Below are 17,347 nucleotides of genomic sequence, written 5' to 3'. Positions count from 1 at the left end.
GAGGCACAGGACGAGGGAGCTCTGGAATCACAGCTTCCGAAGGAGAAACGAAGATACTCAGGCACCGGATCTCTGCCTGGTATCCGCTTTTAAACTCCCCGCCCCAGCCTGATTGACGGAGCAGGCAGGTGACGTCAGACCTGCTCCGCCTGCTTGCCCTCACTTGCGATGGCGGCGTCCCTGCTTCCGGGAAGCCGCCGGGGAGCAGCGCCGACCCGCCACTGAATCCGGAGACCGCCAGGGGGAACGAGGCGCCGGGCAGACCAGACCACCCGTAGGGACAAGCGCGGCCGCCGCGGCCGCTGCAGGTTTGTAACACTTACGAAGCAATTCCATTCGGCAGATTCCACGCACGAACTTTTCAGTGGGATCTGTTGGACAAATGGTCCGGATCGCATCTGCAGATGCATCAGAGGATAACCTTATCGCCACGGACAAGGGTGTCTCTTCTGTGGTGGTTGCACAGTGCTCATCTGTTAGAGGGCCGCAGATTCGGCATACAGGACTGGGTCCTGGTGACCACGGATGCCAGCCTGAGAGGCTGGGGAGCGGTCACACAGGGAAGAAACTTCCAGGGAGTATGGTCAAGCCTGGAGATGTCTCTTCACATAAATATACTGGAGCTAAGAGCAATTTACAATGCTCTAAGCCTGGCAAAACCCCTGCTTCAGGGTCAGCCGGTGTTGATCCAGTCAGACAACATCACGGCAGTCGCCCACGTAAAACAGACAGGGCGGCACAAGCAGGAGAGCAATGGCAGAAGCTGCAAGGATTCTTCGCTGGGCAGAAGATCATGTGATAGCACTGTCAGCAGTGTTCATTCCGGGAGTGGACAACTGGGAAGCAGACTTCCTCAGCAGACACGATCTACACCCGGGAGAGTGGGGACTTCATCCAGAAGTTTTCCACATTATTGTGAACCGTTGGGAAAAACCAAAGGTGGATATGATGGCGTCTCGCCTCAACAAAAAACTGGACAGGTATTGCGCCAGGTCAAGAGACCCTCAGGCAATAGCTGTGGACGCTCTGGTAACACCGTGGGTGTTCCAGTCAGTGTATGTGTTTCCTCCTCTGCCTCTCATACCAAAAGTACTGAGAATTATACGGCAAAGGGGAGTAAAAACGATACTCGTGGCTGCGGATTGGCCAAGAAGAACTTGGTACCCGGAACTTCAGGAGATGCTCACGGAAGAGCCGTGGCCTCTACCTCTAAGACGGGACCTGCTTCAGCAGGGACCGTGTCTATTCCAAGACTTACCGCAGCTGCGTTTGACGGCATGGCGGTTGAACGCCGAATTCTAAGGGAAAAAGGCATTCCGGAAGAGGTCATCCCCACACTGGTAAAAGCCAGGAAGGAGGTGACTGCACAACATTATCACCGCATTTGGAGAAAATATGTTGCGTGGTGTGAGGCCAGGAAGGCCCCCACGGAGGAATTTCAACTGGGTCGATTCCTACATTTCCTGCAAACAGGATTGTCTATGGGCCTCAAATTGGGGTCCATTAAGGTTCAAATTTCGGCCCTGTCGATTTTCTTCCAGAAAGAATTGGCTTCAGTTCCTGAAGTCCAGACTTTTGTCAAAGGAGTACTACATATACAGCCCCCGGTTGTACCACCAGTGGCTCCGTGGGACCTAAATGTAGTTTTGGATTTTCTCAAATCACATTGGTTTGAGCCACTCAAATCGGTGGATTTGAAATATCTTACGTGGAAAGTAACCATGCTACTGGCCCTGGCTTCAGCCAGGAGAGTATCAGAATTGGCGGCTTTATCGTATAAAAGCCCATATCTGATTTTCCATTCAGACAGGGCAGAACTGCGGACGCGTCCTCAGTTTCTCCCTAAGGTGGTGTCAGCGTTTCACCTGAACCAGCCTATTGTGGTGCCTGCGGCTACTAGCGATTTGGAGGATTCCAAGTTGCTGGACGTAGTCCGGGCATTGAAAATATATATTTCAAGGACGGCTGGAGTCAGAAAATCTGACTCGCTGTTTATACTGTATGCACCCAACAAGCTGGGTGCTCCTGCTGCTAAGCAGATGATTGCTCATTGGATTTGTAGCACAATTCAACTTGCACATTCTGTGGCAGGCCTGCCACAGCCTAAATCTGTCAAGGCCCATTCCACAAGGAAGGTGGGCTCATCCTGGGCGGCTGCCCGAGGGGTCTCGGCATTACAACTCTGCCGAGCAGCTACGTGGTCGGGGGAGAACACGTTTGTAAAATTCTACAAATTTGATACCCTGGCTAAAGAGGACCTGGAGTTCTCTCATTCGGTGCTGCAGAGTCATCCGCACTCTCCCGCCCGTTTGGGAGCTTTGGTATAATCCCCATGGTCCTGACGGAGTCCCAGCATCCACTAGGACGTCAGAGAAAATAAGATTTTACTTACCGATAAATCTATTTCTCGTAGTCCGTAGTGGATGCTGGGCGCCCATCCCAAGTGCGGATTGTCTGCAATACTTGTATATAGTTTATTGTTACAAAAAAATCGGGTTGTTATTGTTGTGAGCCGTCTGTTCAGAGGCTTCTACGTTATCATACTGTTAACTGGGTTCAGATCACAGGTTGTACTGTGTGATTGGTGTGGCTGGTATGAGTCTTACCCGGGATTCAAGATCCTTCCTTATTGTGTACGCTCGTCCGGGCACAGTATCCTAACTGAGGCATGGAGGAGGGTCATAGGGGGAGGAGCCAGTGCACACCACCTGATCCTAAAGCTTTATTTTTGTGCCCTGTCTCCTGCGGAGCCGCTAATCCCCATGGTCCTGACGGAGTCCCAGCATCCACTACGGACTACGAGAAATAGATTTATCGGTAAGTAAAATCTTATTTTTTTCATGAAGCGGGACTGAAGTGCGCCATTTCGGGGGTGTGGCTTAGCCCTCACAGCGTTAACCAGCGCTTTTTTCTCTCCACAGGACTGCAGAGATGCTGGGCCTGACCTTCCACACAGCTGTACGAGTAACAGGGTGCATATGGGGGGGGGCACAGTTGTTTTGGTGCTATATTATTTATATAGGAACCGCAAAAGGCGCTGGGTTGTGAGCTGGTAAACTCCCTTGGGTGTCTCTAACAGGCTTGACTGTGGGTCTGTCCCTTATAGACCAGTGGCGTTGGTGTCGGTACACGTGTGTTGGCATGTCTGCAGCTGAGGGCTCCATCACAAATGGCTATGGGAAGGTCTGTCGGCACCGCCGACTCCTAAAGGGTACTTGGAAAATTATTTATGGGAGACACAGCAGGGGGTGGGTGACCCTGTCAGCACCATGAAATCTGACTGGGTAGAAATTGACAGGATAATGTGATGTATTTCTATAAAAGCTATACCTGGAGATATATATATATATATATATATATATGGGTAGTATGGTTACATAGATCTGTGGATCGAACACTGATGTGGTAATATTTGTGAAGGGTGTATTATTATATATATATATATATATATATATATATATATTTCCCTCGGACCCCTCGGTGTAGCAGAAATGTTATTTTGCCCAGTTACTGCTCCCTGAGATCGACACAAATACTATTTCTTTTGTCGACCATAATGTTTCCTGATTAGATCCACAACGTCGGCATTCAGTACATGTTTCATACACATTAAGAACGTATTAACGTCAATAGGGACACTGCTGTTCCTGACAAAAGGAGATACATATATATATATATATATATATGTATTTATATGATATATATATATATGTGTGTGTGGATATGTGTATTTAAATGTGTATATTTCTATAGTTATAATGAATGCTGAAGTAACGTTGTTCCTTCTGTAAATACCAAATTGCTTTCAAACAAATATTTAAAATACCCGCTCTAATATATATTGTAAACGCCTGCACATCTTATTGACATGTGCCATGAATGTGCACTATACATCGCAAAACACTGCATCCCATAAGAGAAAACAATACACCCACACATTATCTGAGTTCCAAAGCTCATTGATGTATATATTTGTTATTAAAAGGATATGTATTCAATATATCACAATGTACAGTATATATATATATAGTTACATGGTTACAATTCATACAGTAAGCAGTTAATACATACAGTTACAGGTCAGCGATACAATTACCATATCTTTCTCATATAAATTCGTCCCTCCATATCACTCTCTCTCTCTCTCTCTCTCTGTAAAATCATGCAGGAACTGGACTGGCAGCATCTCCACCAACGTCTGGGACAAAACAGCAACTAGCAACTGTGGGGTATATTTACTAAGCTCCCGATTTTGACCGAGATGGTGTTTTTTCTTCAAAGTGTCATCTCGGGAATTTACTAAACTCAAATCACGGCAGTGATGAGGGCATTCGTATTTTTTGGGAAGTTAAAGAAAAAAAATACGAATGAATACACCATCGGTCAAATATGACTGTTTTTTGATACAACTCGGTAATTTACTAAAAAGTGCAATTCACAAACACTGCCGACAATAGCCAAACACTGCCGTGAAAAAATACAAATCGTGAAAAAGTGCTAAAATAAAACAGACCTGCTTTTTTTTACCGTGTTCTGATAGGCATGCACGGATCCATGAGCTCCGTGCATGTTTATCAGTGGGTAGGGTTGGGAAAGTGTTAATTTAAAAAAAAAAATTTGCGTGGGGTCTCCCCTCCTAAGCAAAACCAGCCCTGGGCTCTTTGAGCCGGTCCTGGTTCACAAAATATGGGGGGGGGGGAAATTGACCGGGGTTCCCCCATATTTCATAAACCAGCACCAGGCTCTGCGCCTGGTCCTGGTTCCAAAAATACGGGGGACAAAAGCGCAGGGGTCCCCCGTATTTTTGAAACCAGCACCGGGCTCCACTAGCCAGGTTCATAATGCCACAGCCGGGGGACACTTTTATCTAGGTCCCTGCGGCCCTGGCATTACATACCTAACTAGTCACCCCTGGTTGGGGTACCCTGGAGGAGTGGGAACCCCTTAAATCAAGGGGTGTCCTCCCCTCCAGCCACCCAAGGGCCAGGGGTGAAGCCCAAGGCTGTCCCCCCCATCCAAGGGCTGCGGATGGGGGCCTGATAGCCTTGTTGAAAATGTTTGAATATTGTTTTTAGTAGCAGTACTACAAGTCCCAGCAAGCCTCCCCCGCAAGCTTGTACTTGGAGAACCACAAGTACCAGCATGCGGTGGAAAACCGGGCCCGCTGGTACCTGTAGTACTACTACTAAAAAAATACCCCAATAAAAACAGGACACACACACCTTGAAAGTAAAAGTTTAATACATACATCCACACCTCCAAACATACATACTTACCTATGTTCACACGAGGGTCGGTCCTCTTCTCCATGTAGGATCCATGGTGTACCTGTTGAAAAAATTATACTCACATAATCCAGTGTAGATCGGTCCTCTTCTGGTCTTTGTAAAATCCACGTACTTGGCAAAATAAAAAAACGAACACCCGACCACGCACTGAAAGGGGCCCCATGTTTACACATGGGACCCCTTTCCCCAACTGCCAGGACCCCCCCTGACTCCTGTCTAAGGGGGACCCTTCAGCCAATCAGGGAGCGCCACGTCGTGGCACCCTCCTGATTGGCTGTGTGCTCCTATAGTGTCTGACAGGCAGCACACGGCAGTGATACAATGTAGCGCCTATGCGCTCCATTGTATCCAATGGTGGGAACTTTTCAATCAGCGGTGAGGTTACTCACGGTCAACCGCTGACCTCAAAGTTCCCATGATTGGTTACAATGGAGCGCATAGGCGCTATATTGTATCACTGCCATGTGCTGCCTGTCAGACACTACAGGAGCACACAGCCAATCAGGAGGGTGCCACGACGTGGCGCTCCCTGATGGGCTGAAGGGACCCCCTTAGACACGAGTCAGGGGGGTCCTGGCAGTCGGGGAAAGGGTCCCATGTGTAAACATGGGGCCCCTTTAAGTGCGTGGTCGGGTGTTCATTTTTTTTATTTTGCCAAGTACGTGGATTTTACAAAGACCAGAAGAGGACCGATCTACACTGGATTATGTGAGTATAATTTTTTCAACAGGTACACCATGGATTCTACATGGAGAAGAGGACCGACCCTCGTGTGAACATAGGTAAGTATGTATGTTTGGAGGTGTGGATGTATGTATTAAACTTTTACTTTCAAGGTGTGTGTGTCCTGTTTTTATTGGGGTATTTTTTTAGCAGTAGTACTACAGGTACCAGCGGGCCCGGTTTTCCACCGCATGCTGGTACTTGTGGTTCTCCAAGTACAAGCTTGCGGGGGAGGCTTGCTGGGACTTGCAGTACTGCTACTAAAAACAATATTCAAACATTTTCAACAAGGCTATCAGCCCCCCATCCGCAGCCCTTGGATGGGGAGACAGCCTCGGGCTTCACCCCTGGCCCTTGGGTGGCTGGAGGGGTATGGACCCCTTGATTTAAGGGGTTCCCACTCCTCCAGGGTACCCTGACCAGGGGTGACTAGTTAGGTATGTAATGCCAGGCCCGCAGGGACCAAGATAAAAGTGTCCCCTGGCTGTGGCATTATGAACCTGGCTAGTGGAGCCCGGTGCTGGTTTCAAAAATACGGGGGACCCCTACGCTTTTTGTCCCCCGTATTTTTGGAACCAGGACCAGGCGCAGAGCCCGGTGCTGGTTTATGAAATATGGGGTAACCCCGGTCAATTTTTTCCCCATTTTTGTGAACCAGGACCAGCTCAAAGAGCCCGGGGCTGGTTTTGCTTAGGAGGGGGGACCCCACGCAATTTTTTTAAATATTTTTAATAATGTAATTTTTTTTACGAAAGGTGCACAATGAAGCCCAGCACGGATCTCACAGATTCGGCCAAAATTCATTTTGTTAATGTCGGCAGTGTTTTACTATTCACTCCCGTAAAACACTGCCAAAAAATACGAATGACATCGACATCGGAAAACACGAAAATGCAGAATACGACAGCTTAGTAAATTCGTTGTAAAAAATTCAAAAAGTTGCACATTTACACTTTCGATGTCGTTCGTGATGAATCTCCCTCCAAATCGGTACAAATTTTAGTAAATATACCCCTGTGTGTCTCTGTAATGTGTTATCTAGTTTAAGGGAGGGAACTTTCTCATTCATGATGAGTCCACTGGTCTGTTCATATGCTAAACAGGTTCAGCCTTGAAGACATCCAAAGGGTTGGCCTGAGTTTCCTGTCCACCACCTGTTTAGAATGTCTATTGTTCTAATAAAAGTGATTTTAGCTTTCATACATTTAATCATAACTATTTGTTGCAATGTCCTACAACTTAATAACAAGTATCAAATGAATCTACACATTAATCTGCTTGCTTTAATACCAAATATGACAGGTCTGTCTTGCTTCGTTCAAAAAATACACATACATGACATCACTCCATTATATAATTTGAAATCATTATGATGTCTGGCGCTTGATATTATTTATTTTTTTTGTAAATACTGTTTATTGAAATTTTTGTCAAAGTACAGTAAACAATGTACAGGAGGATGGGGGAGGGGAAGACAGAAGGAAAAAGGGAGGGAGGGAGGGAGGGGGGAGGGAGGGGGGTAGAGCAAGGCAAACAGATGATATCAAATAAGCAAGTATTTCAAAAACCGTATGTCAACGGGGGGGCGTTTATAGTACGCCAGCCATGGGGACCAGATATCAGAAAAGGTTACTGCACTGCCCTCGACCACACTAGAGAGGAACTCCATATTGTAAGTATCCCAAACGGCAGCAATCACAGCCGCAATGGATGGAATCGTGTGCGACTTCCAGTGGAAAGGTATTTTACAACTCAGTGCGGTCGTGATGTGCCAGATGAGCTTTTGTGAAGATTTCGGCGTTCCGGGGATGGGTCTCTGGAAAAGGAAGAAGGACAGGGAAGAGGGCATGTTCACTCCAGTGATTCGCAAAATCACTCTTTTGCTTGATATTATTATAATTATGTGCTGTATGAAATGTGTCGAATCCATCTCTGTGGCATGTTCGTGTAAATGCGTATGTTACCATATATTGCTGTGCTCACTGAGCGTATTTGCAAGTATAGAGACTTATATGTGTGGAGTCTGTATGTTCTTTCTATGTAATATATTTGACTTCGACAGTCCACCCTTTGGCAGTAAACAATAACTGGCATCAATTATTAACATAAGAAAAAAAAATTTCAGACAATAATCGGTGACCTAGACACAAGTATGTATTCATTTCGCAAATCAGACACTTGACTATATTTGGGGAAGACAGGGAGGAGGACGAGACATCTTCTATATGCACTCGGCGGTCACGGGACTACTGGTTGGGTGTGGGACAACATTCAAACTATAGAGTATGCTGGAACAGTGCTTTGGCCTATAATGTCTGATTTGGACGAACATTTCACACATACATGTATCTACGTCTTTGTACACTGATGTTTGGATTCGATGAGGTTCTGCTGGATAGAAGAAGACACAAGCAAATCGTGAATGACATAAAATTTTCATGATCTACATATTCCTATAATTTTCTGAACATTGTTTGCATTTCTGGAACGTATGCTAGGTCTGTTTAATAACTGAACAAGGGTTATAAGTAGTGTCCTTCCTAAATAACATAAACCTTTGGAGTTCGGGGAGAGTGACTCATAAACCTTTCTTCCACATATATTAATGAGCTCTTTATCTGCAATGTGTGAATAGCCATTGTCTGGATGTTCCTGATTACCTCCGTACTCCATAACTACTAGACCTTTGATTTTTTTCTCTGGCTTTAACAAACTGATCGGCTAATCCTGGGATCCTATAAGGAAATCACTTCTTCCTCCAGAACCAGTTCCAGTCCCACACTCGACGCCTGGTAAAAAAAACCTTGCAAAAATAGAATGTCCTGAAAAAAAATGTTTGTCAGCGGGAAAGAGAGAAAAGAGAAATAGAACAAAACAACTCTTGTTCATAACAAATCAATTACAATGACTGGTCTTTCTGCAATCCTTTAGTACGCTCAGGTAGTGTTCAACAGTGCCACCTCTCAGTCTTCACGGAATAGAGTCTCTGGTGATACTTTTGCGATCTCACTCCATTTACAAGTTCCTTCCGGACTACCGACTTTCCTGCAATGGGAATCGTGGACCCAAGTCTCTTGGCTACTTTCACTGGGATAGTGCTGTCAACAAAGCTTGGTACGGTCCTTCCCACCTGTCTATTAAGCAACTTGAGCGTAAGAACAATCACACAGTCTCTTGGTTCACAATCAAGACAGTTAGTATTTGGCATACCAGCAATCAACAATTTCCAGTTCTTTTGTCAAGTTCTCAAATGCTGGCTCATCTCAATAAGGTACTGTACTGTCACCTCATTGGTGTATTTCTGATCATTGTGCGGATCAATCATGACATGAGGTTGTCTTCCAAAACCCCCCCAAAAAGATACAAATACCAAAACAAAAACAAATTTCAAAGAGGGTGATTCGTTAAGTGAAGATCTGGGAGTGGTTCCGATGCTACATAATACTAGTGGCAGTATCTATGATCACAATAGTCCCATTTCAAGCTTTGCTCCTACATCTAGGGGTACCATTATCTACACACAAATTTCTGCGCAATTTCTCTTTGCGGTAAACACAGCAGCATCCGTGGCGGCAGGAAATGCCTCTACCCAGTTTGAGAAAACATTAGTGCACACCAATGCATAACAATAATAACTAACGGGTGTTAACTGTACGAAGTCATTGTGTGTTTGCAATGTAGAGTACCATGAGCATAACTAAAAAAGAAACATATCTAGAGGAGAGAAAGAAGAATAAAATGTCAGGTTTGCCATTCACCAACAGGCATATCAGTGTCTATACAAAATTTCCCTTCACCAGTATTCTCATCCTTCCTCCACCCTTTGTACATGACAAGGCACACTGCAGTAATACTGGTGTTATTGTGCTGGTGAGATATACTGGGTTCGGGCAGAACTCTGAAGGACCTAGGCATGTGGAGTTTGAACTGTAATCGGGTCCATGTATTGTACCACCCTGTGTGAACGCAAAAGATGAAGAGGAAACTGTAGAGAAACAGAATAGAGGTTGGTGACAGATGAGTTTGTAGAGGTGGAGAAGATTTTATAAAAAATTGACAACTGGACTGAGCACTACGGGGAAGTGATTCTCTACTTGGTCTAATCCCCTAAAAAAAAATTATGTGTTTATCGTATCGCTATAAGTAAAAAATATTCTCAATTGCGCTTGCAAACAACACAGTGGCAGCCCGTGCGGACACAGAATATGGAGCTTTCACCAAACCCCTAAGTGCAACAGTAAAATGGGAAGTGACCCCACGTGGCGCTAGTGTGAAAAAATTTCATAATTTTGCTTACACAGTGGTAACTGACAATGAGTATCGATAAAATCAATTCAGAAATCCATCATGATTCACATCATTATTCCTACAAGTTTAAAGGAGAATCCAATAGTGCAAAATAAAAGATGGCACCATAAATTAAAGGCAACTTGTTTATTGGTCCCACTCACATAGATACAGATGAATCAGCGCCTATCACCCTCATAGGGTTATCACGAAGATCAGGCAATCTTTTATTATCCTCATGTGGTTGAAAGAGATCAAATCTCTATGTAACTAAAACTTAAAGAGAGCAAGATAGTGCAATTCCATTTATGAAAAAATAAGAATTTACTTACCGATAATTCTATTTCTCGTAGTCCGTAGTGGATGCTGGGAACTCCGTAAGGACCATGGGGAATAGCGGCTCCGCAGGAGACTGGGCACATCTAAAGAAAGCTTTAGGATCACCTGGTGTGCACTGGCTCCTCCCCCTATGACCCTCCTCCAAGCCTCAGTTAGGATACTGTGCCCGGACGAGCGTACACAATAAGGAAGGATTTTGAATCCCGGGTAAGACTCATACCAGCCACACCAATCACACTGTACAACTTGTGATCTGAATCCAGTTAACAGCATGATAACAGAGGAGCCCCTAGAAAAGATGGCTCACTACAACAATAACCCGAATTTTTTGGTAACAATAATTATGTACCAGTATTGCAGACAATCCGCACTTGGGATGGGCGCCCAGCATCCACTACGGACTACGAGAAATAGAATTATCGGTAAGTAAATTCTTATTTTCTCTGACGTCGTAGTGGATGCTGGGAACTCCGTAAGGACCATGGGGATTATACCAAAGCTCCCAAACGGGCGGCAGAGTGCGGATGACTCTGCAGCACCGAATGAGAGAACTCCAGGTCCTCCTCAGCCAGGGTATCAAATTTGTAGAATTTTACAAACGTATTTGCTCCTGACCAAGTAACTGCTCGGCAAAGTTGTAAAGCCGAGACCCCTCGGGCAGCTGCCCAAGATGATCCCACCTTCCTTGTGGAGTGGGCATTTACAGATTTTTGGCTGTGGCAGGCCTGCCACAGAATGTGCAAGCTGAATTGTACTACAAATCCAACGAGCAATCGTCTGCTTAGAAGCAGGAGCACCCAGCTTGTTGGGTGCATACAGGATAAACAGCGAGTCAGATTTTCTGACTCCAGCCGTCCTGGAAACATATATTTTCAGGGCCCTGACCACGTCAAGCAACTTGGAATCCTCCAAGTCCTTAGTAGCCGCAGGCACCACAATAGGTTGGTTCATGTGAAATGCAGAAAACACCTTAGGTAGAAATTGAGGACAAGTCCTCAATTCTGCCCTGTCAGAATGAAATATTAAGTAAGGGCTTTTATATGATAAAGCCGCCAATTCTGACACACGCCTGGCTGAAGCCAGGGCTAACTCGTCACTTCCATGTGAGATATTTTAAGTCCACAGTGGTGAGTGGTTCCAACCAATGTGACTTTAGGAAACTCAAAACAACATTGAGATCCCAAGGTGCCACTGGAGGCACAAAAGGAGGCTGTATATGCAGTACCCCTTTTACAAATGTCTGAACTTCAGGCACTGAAGCCCGTTCTTTTTGGAAGAAAATCGACAGGGCCGAAATTTGAACCTTAATGGACCCCAATTTTTGGCCCATAGACAGTCCTGTTTGCAGGAAATGGAGGAAACGACCCAGTTGAAATTCCTCTGTAGGGGCCTTCTTGGCCTCACCCCACGCAACAAATTTTCGCCAAATGCGGTGATAATGTTTTGCAGTTACGTCCTTCCTGGCCTTGACCAGGGTAGGGATGACTTCATCCGGAATGCCTTTTTCCTTCAGGATCCGGCGTTCAACCGCCATGCCGTCCAACGCAGCCGCGGTAAGTCTTGGAACAGACAAGGCCCCTGCTGGAGCAGGTCCTTTCTTAGAGATAGAGGCCACGGTTCGTCCGTGAGCATCTCTTGAAGTTCCAGATACCAAGTCCTTCTTGGCCAATCCGGAACCACGAGTATAGTTCTTACTCCTCTCCTTCTTATGATTCTCAGTACTTTTGGTATGAGAGGCAGAGGAGGGAACACATACACTGACTGGTACACCCACGGCGTTACCAGAGCGTCCACCGCTATTGCCTGAGGGTCCCTTGACCTGGCGCAATATCTGTCTAGTTTTTTGTTTAGACGGGACGCCATTATGTCCACCTTTGGTTTTTCCCAACGGTTTACAATCAGGTGGAAGACTTCTGAGTGAAGTCTCCACTCTCCCGGGTGAAGGTCGTGTCTGCTGAGGAAGTCTGCTTCCCAGTTGTCCACTCCCGGAATGAACACTGCTGACAGTGCTATCACATGATTTTCCGCCCAGCGAAAATCCTTGCAGCCTCTGCCATTGCCCTCCTGCTTCTCGTGCCGCCCTGTCTGTTTACGTGGGCGACTGACGTGATGTTGTCCGATTGGATCAATACCGCCTGACCCTGAAGCAGGGGTTTCGCTTGACTTAGGACATTGTAAATGGCCCTTAGTTCCAGAATGTTTATATGAAGAGATGTCTCCAGGCTTGACCATAAGCCCTGGAAATTCCTTCCCTGTGTGACTGCTCCCCAGCCTCGCAGGCTGGCATCCGTGGCCACCAGGACCCAGTCCCGAATGCCGAATCTGCGGCCCTCTAGAAGATGAGCACTCTGCAACCACCACAGGAGGGATACCCTTGTCCCTGGTGACAGGGTTATCCGCTGAAGCATCTGAAGATGCGACCCGGACCATTTGTCCAGTAGGTTCCACTGTGCGTGGAATCTGCCGAATGGAATTGCTTCGTAGGAAGCCACCATTTTTACCCAGAACCCTTGTGCATTGATGCACTGGGACTTGGTTCGGTTTTAGGAGGTTCCTGACTAGCTCGGATAACTCCCTTGCTTTCTCCTCCGGGAGAAGCACCTTCTTTCTGGACTATGTCCAGAATCATCCCTAGGAACAGAAGACAAGTCGTCGGAACCAGCTGCGATTTTGGAATATTGAAAATCCAATCGTGCAGCCACAACACTACCTGATATAGTGCTACACCGATCTCCACTGTTCCCTGGATCTTACCCTTATCAGGGAATCGTCCAAGTAAAGGATAACTAAAATTCCCTTCCTTCGAAGGAATATCATCATTTCGGTCATTACTTCAGTAAAGACCCGGGGTGCCGTGGACCATCCCTACGGCAGCGTCCGAACTGATACAGTTCTGTACCAAAACCTGAAATACCCTTGGTGAGAAGGGTAAATTTTGACATGAAGGTAAGCATCCTTGATGTCCCGAGACATCATGTAGTCCCCTTCTTCCAGGTTTGCAATCACTGCTCTGAGTGACTCAATTTTGAATTTGAACCTCTGTATGCAAGTGTTCAAAGATTTTAGATTTTAGAGTTTAAAATCGGTCTCACCGAGCCGTCTGGCTTCGGTACCACAATAGTGTGGAATAATACCCCGTTCCCTGTTGCAGGAGGGGTTCCTTGATTATCACCTGCTGGGAATACAGCTTGTGAATGGCTTCCAAAACTGCCTCCCTGTCAGCGGGAGACGTCGGTAAAACAGACTTTTGGAAACGGCGAGGGGAATACGTCTCGAATTCCAATTTGTACCCCTGAAATATTATCTGAAGGATCCATGGGTCTACTTGCGAGTGAGCCCACTGCGCACTGAAATTCATTGAGAACGGGCCCTCACCGTGCCTGAACGTGTAAAGCCCTAGCGTCATACTGAGGGCTTGGCATAGGCGGAAAAGGGTTTCTGTTCCTTGGAACTGGCTGATCTCTGCAGCCATTTTCCTCTCCCTCTGTCACGAGCAGAAAAGAGGAACCCTTTTGCCCGCTTGCCAACCAGGACTGCGCCTGATAATACGGCGTCTTATTTTGAGAGGCGACCTGGGGTACAGCCCCTCTTTTAAGGCAATACTTCCAAATGCCGTTTGGAATCCGCATCACCTGACCACTTTACTGGAATAATTGGACAACGCACTTATACTTGATGCCAGTCGGCAAATATTCCGCTGTGCATCATGCATATATAGAAATGCATCTTTTAATTGCTCTATAGGCAATAATATACTGTCCTTATCTAGGATATCATATTTCCAGTCAGGGAATCCGACCACGCCAACCCAGCACTGCACATCCAGGCTGAGGCGATTGCTGGTCGCAGTATAACACCAGTATGTGTGTAAATACATTTTAGGATACGCTCCTGCTTTCTATCAGCAGGATCCTTAAGGGCGGCCATCTCATGAGAGGGTAGAGCCCTTGTTTTTACAAGCGTGTGAGCGCTTTATCCACCCTAGGAGGTGTTTCCCAACGCACCCTAACCTCTGGCGGGAAAAGGTATACTGCCCATAACTTTTTTGAAATTATCAATTGTTATCGGGGGGAAACCCACGCATCATCACACACCTCATTTTATTTCTCAGATTCAGGAAAACTACAGGAAGTTTTTCCTCACCAAACATAATACCCCTTTTGTTTTGGTGGTATTCATATTATCAGAAAAGTGTAAACTTTTTCCATTGCCTCAATCATGCAATGTGTGGCCCTATTGGAAATCACGGTTGTCTCTTCACCGTCGACACAGGAGTCAGTACCCTTGCCGGCGTCTGTATCTGAGGTAACGGGCGCTTTAGGGCCCCTGTATGAGACGTCTGGACAGGGCCGGTGCTAGGGTGTTCGGCGCCCTCCTGCAAAATATAAATTTGCGCCCTCCCATACTTTACATGTAGGGCCGGGGGGTTACCTTGGGCCCCTGAGCTGCAGGAGATCCGTGTAAGCCTATGGATGTGAACTCTCTGCCCACACTCACTCTGTGCAGCGCTAGTTACGGCCCTACACACAGACAGTGCCGTAACTAAACATTTTACTGCTGTGTGCAAGAGAGGGAATCGGCACCCTCCCCCCCCCCCCCCCCCCCCCACACACACACCTGCATGTAAAATAGGGGCAGTGCGCGCCGCAGGCGCGCCCAAAAAATATAGGGGCGTGGCTTCGCGGGGAAGGGGTGTGGCCACAAAATAATACCAATTCATATTACATATTATAGTAGTCTCCATTATTCAAACTATGCCGCACAGTAGCGCCACTACACCAGGTAGAGCCCCTTTTACACATTATGGCCGACAGATTCCGTTTTTTACACATTACGGCGGACAGCGCTCCCCTTTTTACACATTACGGCAGACAGCGCCTTCCTTTTTACACATTACGGCGGACAGCGCTCCCCTTTTTACACATTACGGCGGACAGCGCTCCCCTTTTTACACATTACGGCGGACAGCGCCTCCTTTTTACAGATTACGGCGGACAGAGTCCCCTTTTTACACATTACGGCGGACAGCGCTCCCCTTTTTACACATTACGGCGGACAGCGCCCCCCTTTTTACACATTACGGCGGACAGCGCTCCCCTTTTTACACATTACGGCGGACAGCTCCCCCCTTTTTACACATTACGGCGGACTGCGTCCACTTTTTACACATTACGGCGGACAGCGCTCCCCTTTTTACACATTACAGCGGACAGCGCCCCCCTTTTTACACATTACGGCGGACAGAGTCCCCTTTTTACACATTACGGCGGACAGCGCCCCCCTTTTTACACATTACGTCGGACAGCGCTCCCCTTTTTACACATTACGGCGGACAGCGCCCCCCTTTTTACACATTACGGCGGACAGCGCCTCCTTTTTACACATTATGGCGGACAGAGTCCCCTTTTTACACATTACGGCGGACAGCGCCCCCCTTTTTACACATTACGGCGGACAGCGCCCCCCTTTTTACACATTACGGCGGACTGCGTCCACTTTTTACACATTACGGCGGACAGCGCCTCCCTTTTTACACATTACGGCGGACTGCGTCCACTTTTTACACATTACGGCGGACAGCGCCTCCCTTTTTACACATTACGGCGGACAGAGTCCCCTTTTTACACATTACGGCGGACAGCGCTCCCCTTTTTACACATTACGGCGGACAGCGCTCCCCTTTTTACACATTACGGCGGACAGCGCTCCCCTTTTTACACATTACGGCGGACAGCTCCCCCCCTTTTTACACATTACGGCGGACAGCATCCACTTTTTAAATACACACACACACACACACACACACACACACACACACACTTTCTCTTTCACACTCTTTACACTCTTACCACAATCTTGCTGGCCAGATCTTCCACTGTCTGCTAGCCTGGTCCGTGTAGCTCCGCCCCTTGGTCCGTGTAGCTCCGCCCTCTTGGTCCGTGTAGCTCCGCCCCCTTTAGTCGGACAGAAAACACTCCTCTCCCTGTCACAGGGGACAGAGGAGAAGGAGTCATGATGCCGGCGCTGCTGCGGCTGCCTGTCAGTGTGACAGGGCAGCAGCAGCAGCAGCAGGGGGGACAGGACGGCGCTTCAGCTGGGATGCAGAGCAGTGAAGGCGCCTCTCCTGCCCGGCGCCTACCTGCACTGCATCCCTTGCTGAGCGGCTAGCGCCGGGCCTGCGTCTGGACATGCACAAGCTGAGTAGCCGGCTGTCTCATGTCAACCACTGTCTTTTATACAAAGCTGACACTGTCACGCAATTTCAACAGTACATCCACTCAGGTGTCGACCCCCTAGGGGGTGACAACACTATTTCAGACACTCTACTCCGTCTCTTCATCATTTTTCTCCTCATACATGTCGACACCAACGTACCGACACACAGCACACACACAGGGAATGCTCTGACAGAGGACAGGACCCCACTAGCCCTTTGGGGAGACAGAGGGAGAGTTTGCCAGCACACACCAGAGCGCTATATATATACAGGGATAACCTTATATAAGTGTTTTTCCCTTTATAGCTGCTGTATTGTTATATACTGCGCCTAATTTGTGCCCCCCTCTCTTTATTTAAACCCCTTTCTTTAGTGTAGTGACTGCAGGGGAGAGCCAGGGAGCTTCCCTCCAACTGAGCTGTGAGGGAAAATGGCGCCAGTGTGCTGGGGAGATAGGCTCCGCCCCTTTCTCGGCGTCCTTATCATCCTTTTT

The sequence above is a fragment of the Pseudophryne corroboree genome, chromosome 4, assembly GCF_028390025.1.
Source record: "Pseudophryne corroboree isolate aPseCor3 chromosome 4, aPseCor3.hap2, whole genome shotgun sequence".
NCBI classification, from domain to species: domain Eukaryota; kingdom Metazoa; phylum Chordata; class Amphibia; order Anura; family Myobatrachidae; genus Pseudophryne; species Pseudophryne corroboree.
The sequence above is the reverse complement of the archived record's forward strand: the minus strand, read 5'-3'. Positions refer to the sequence as shown.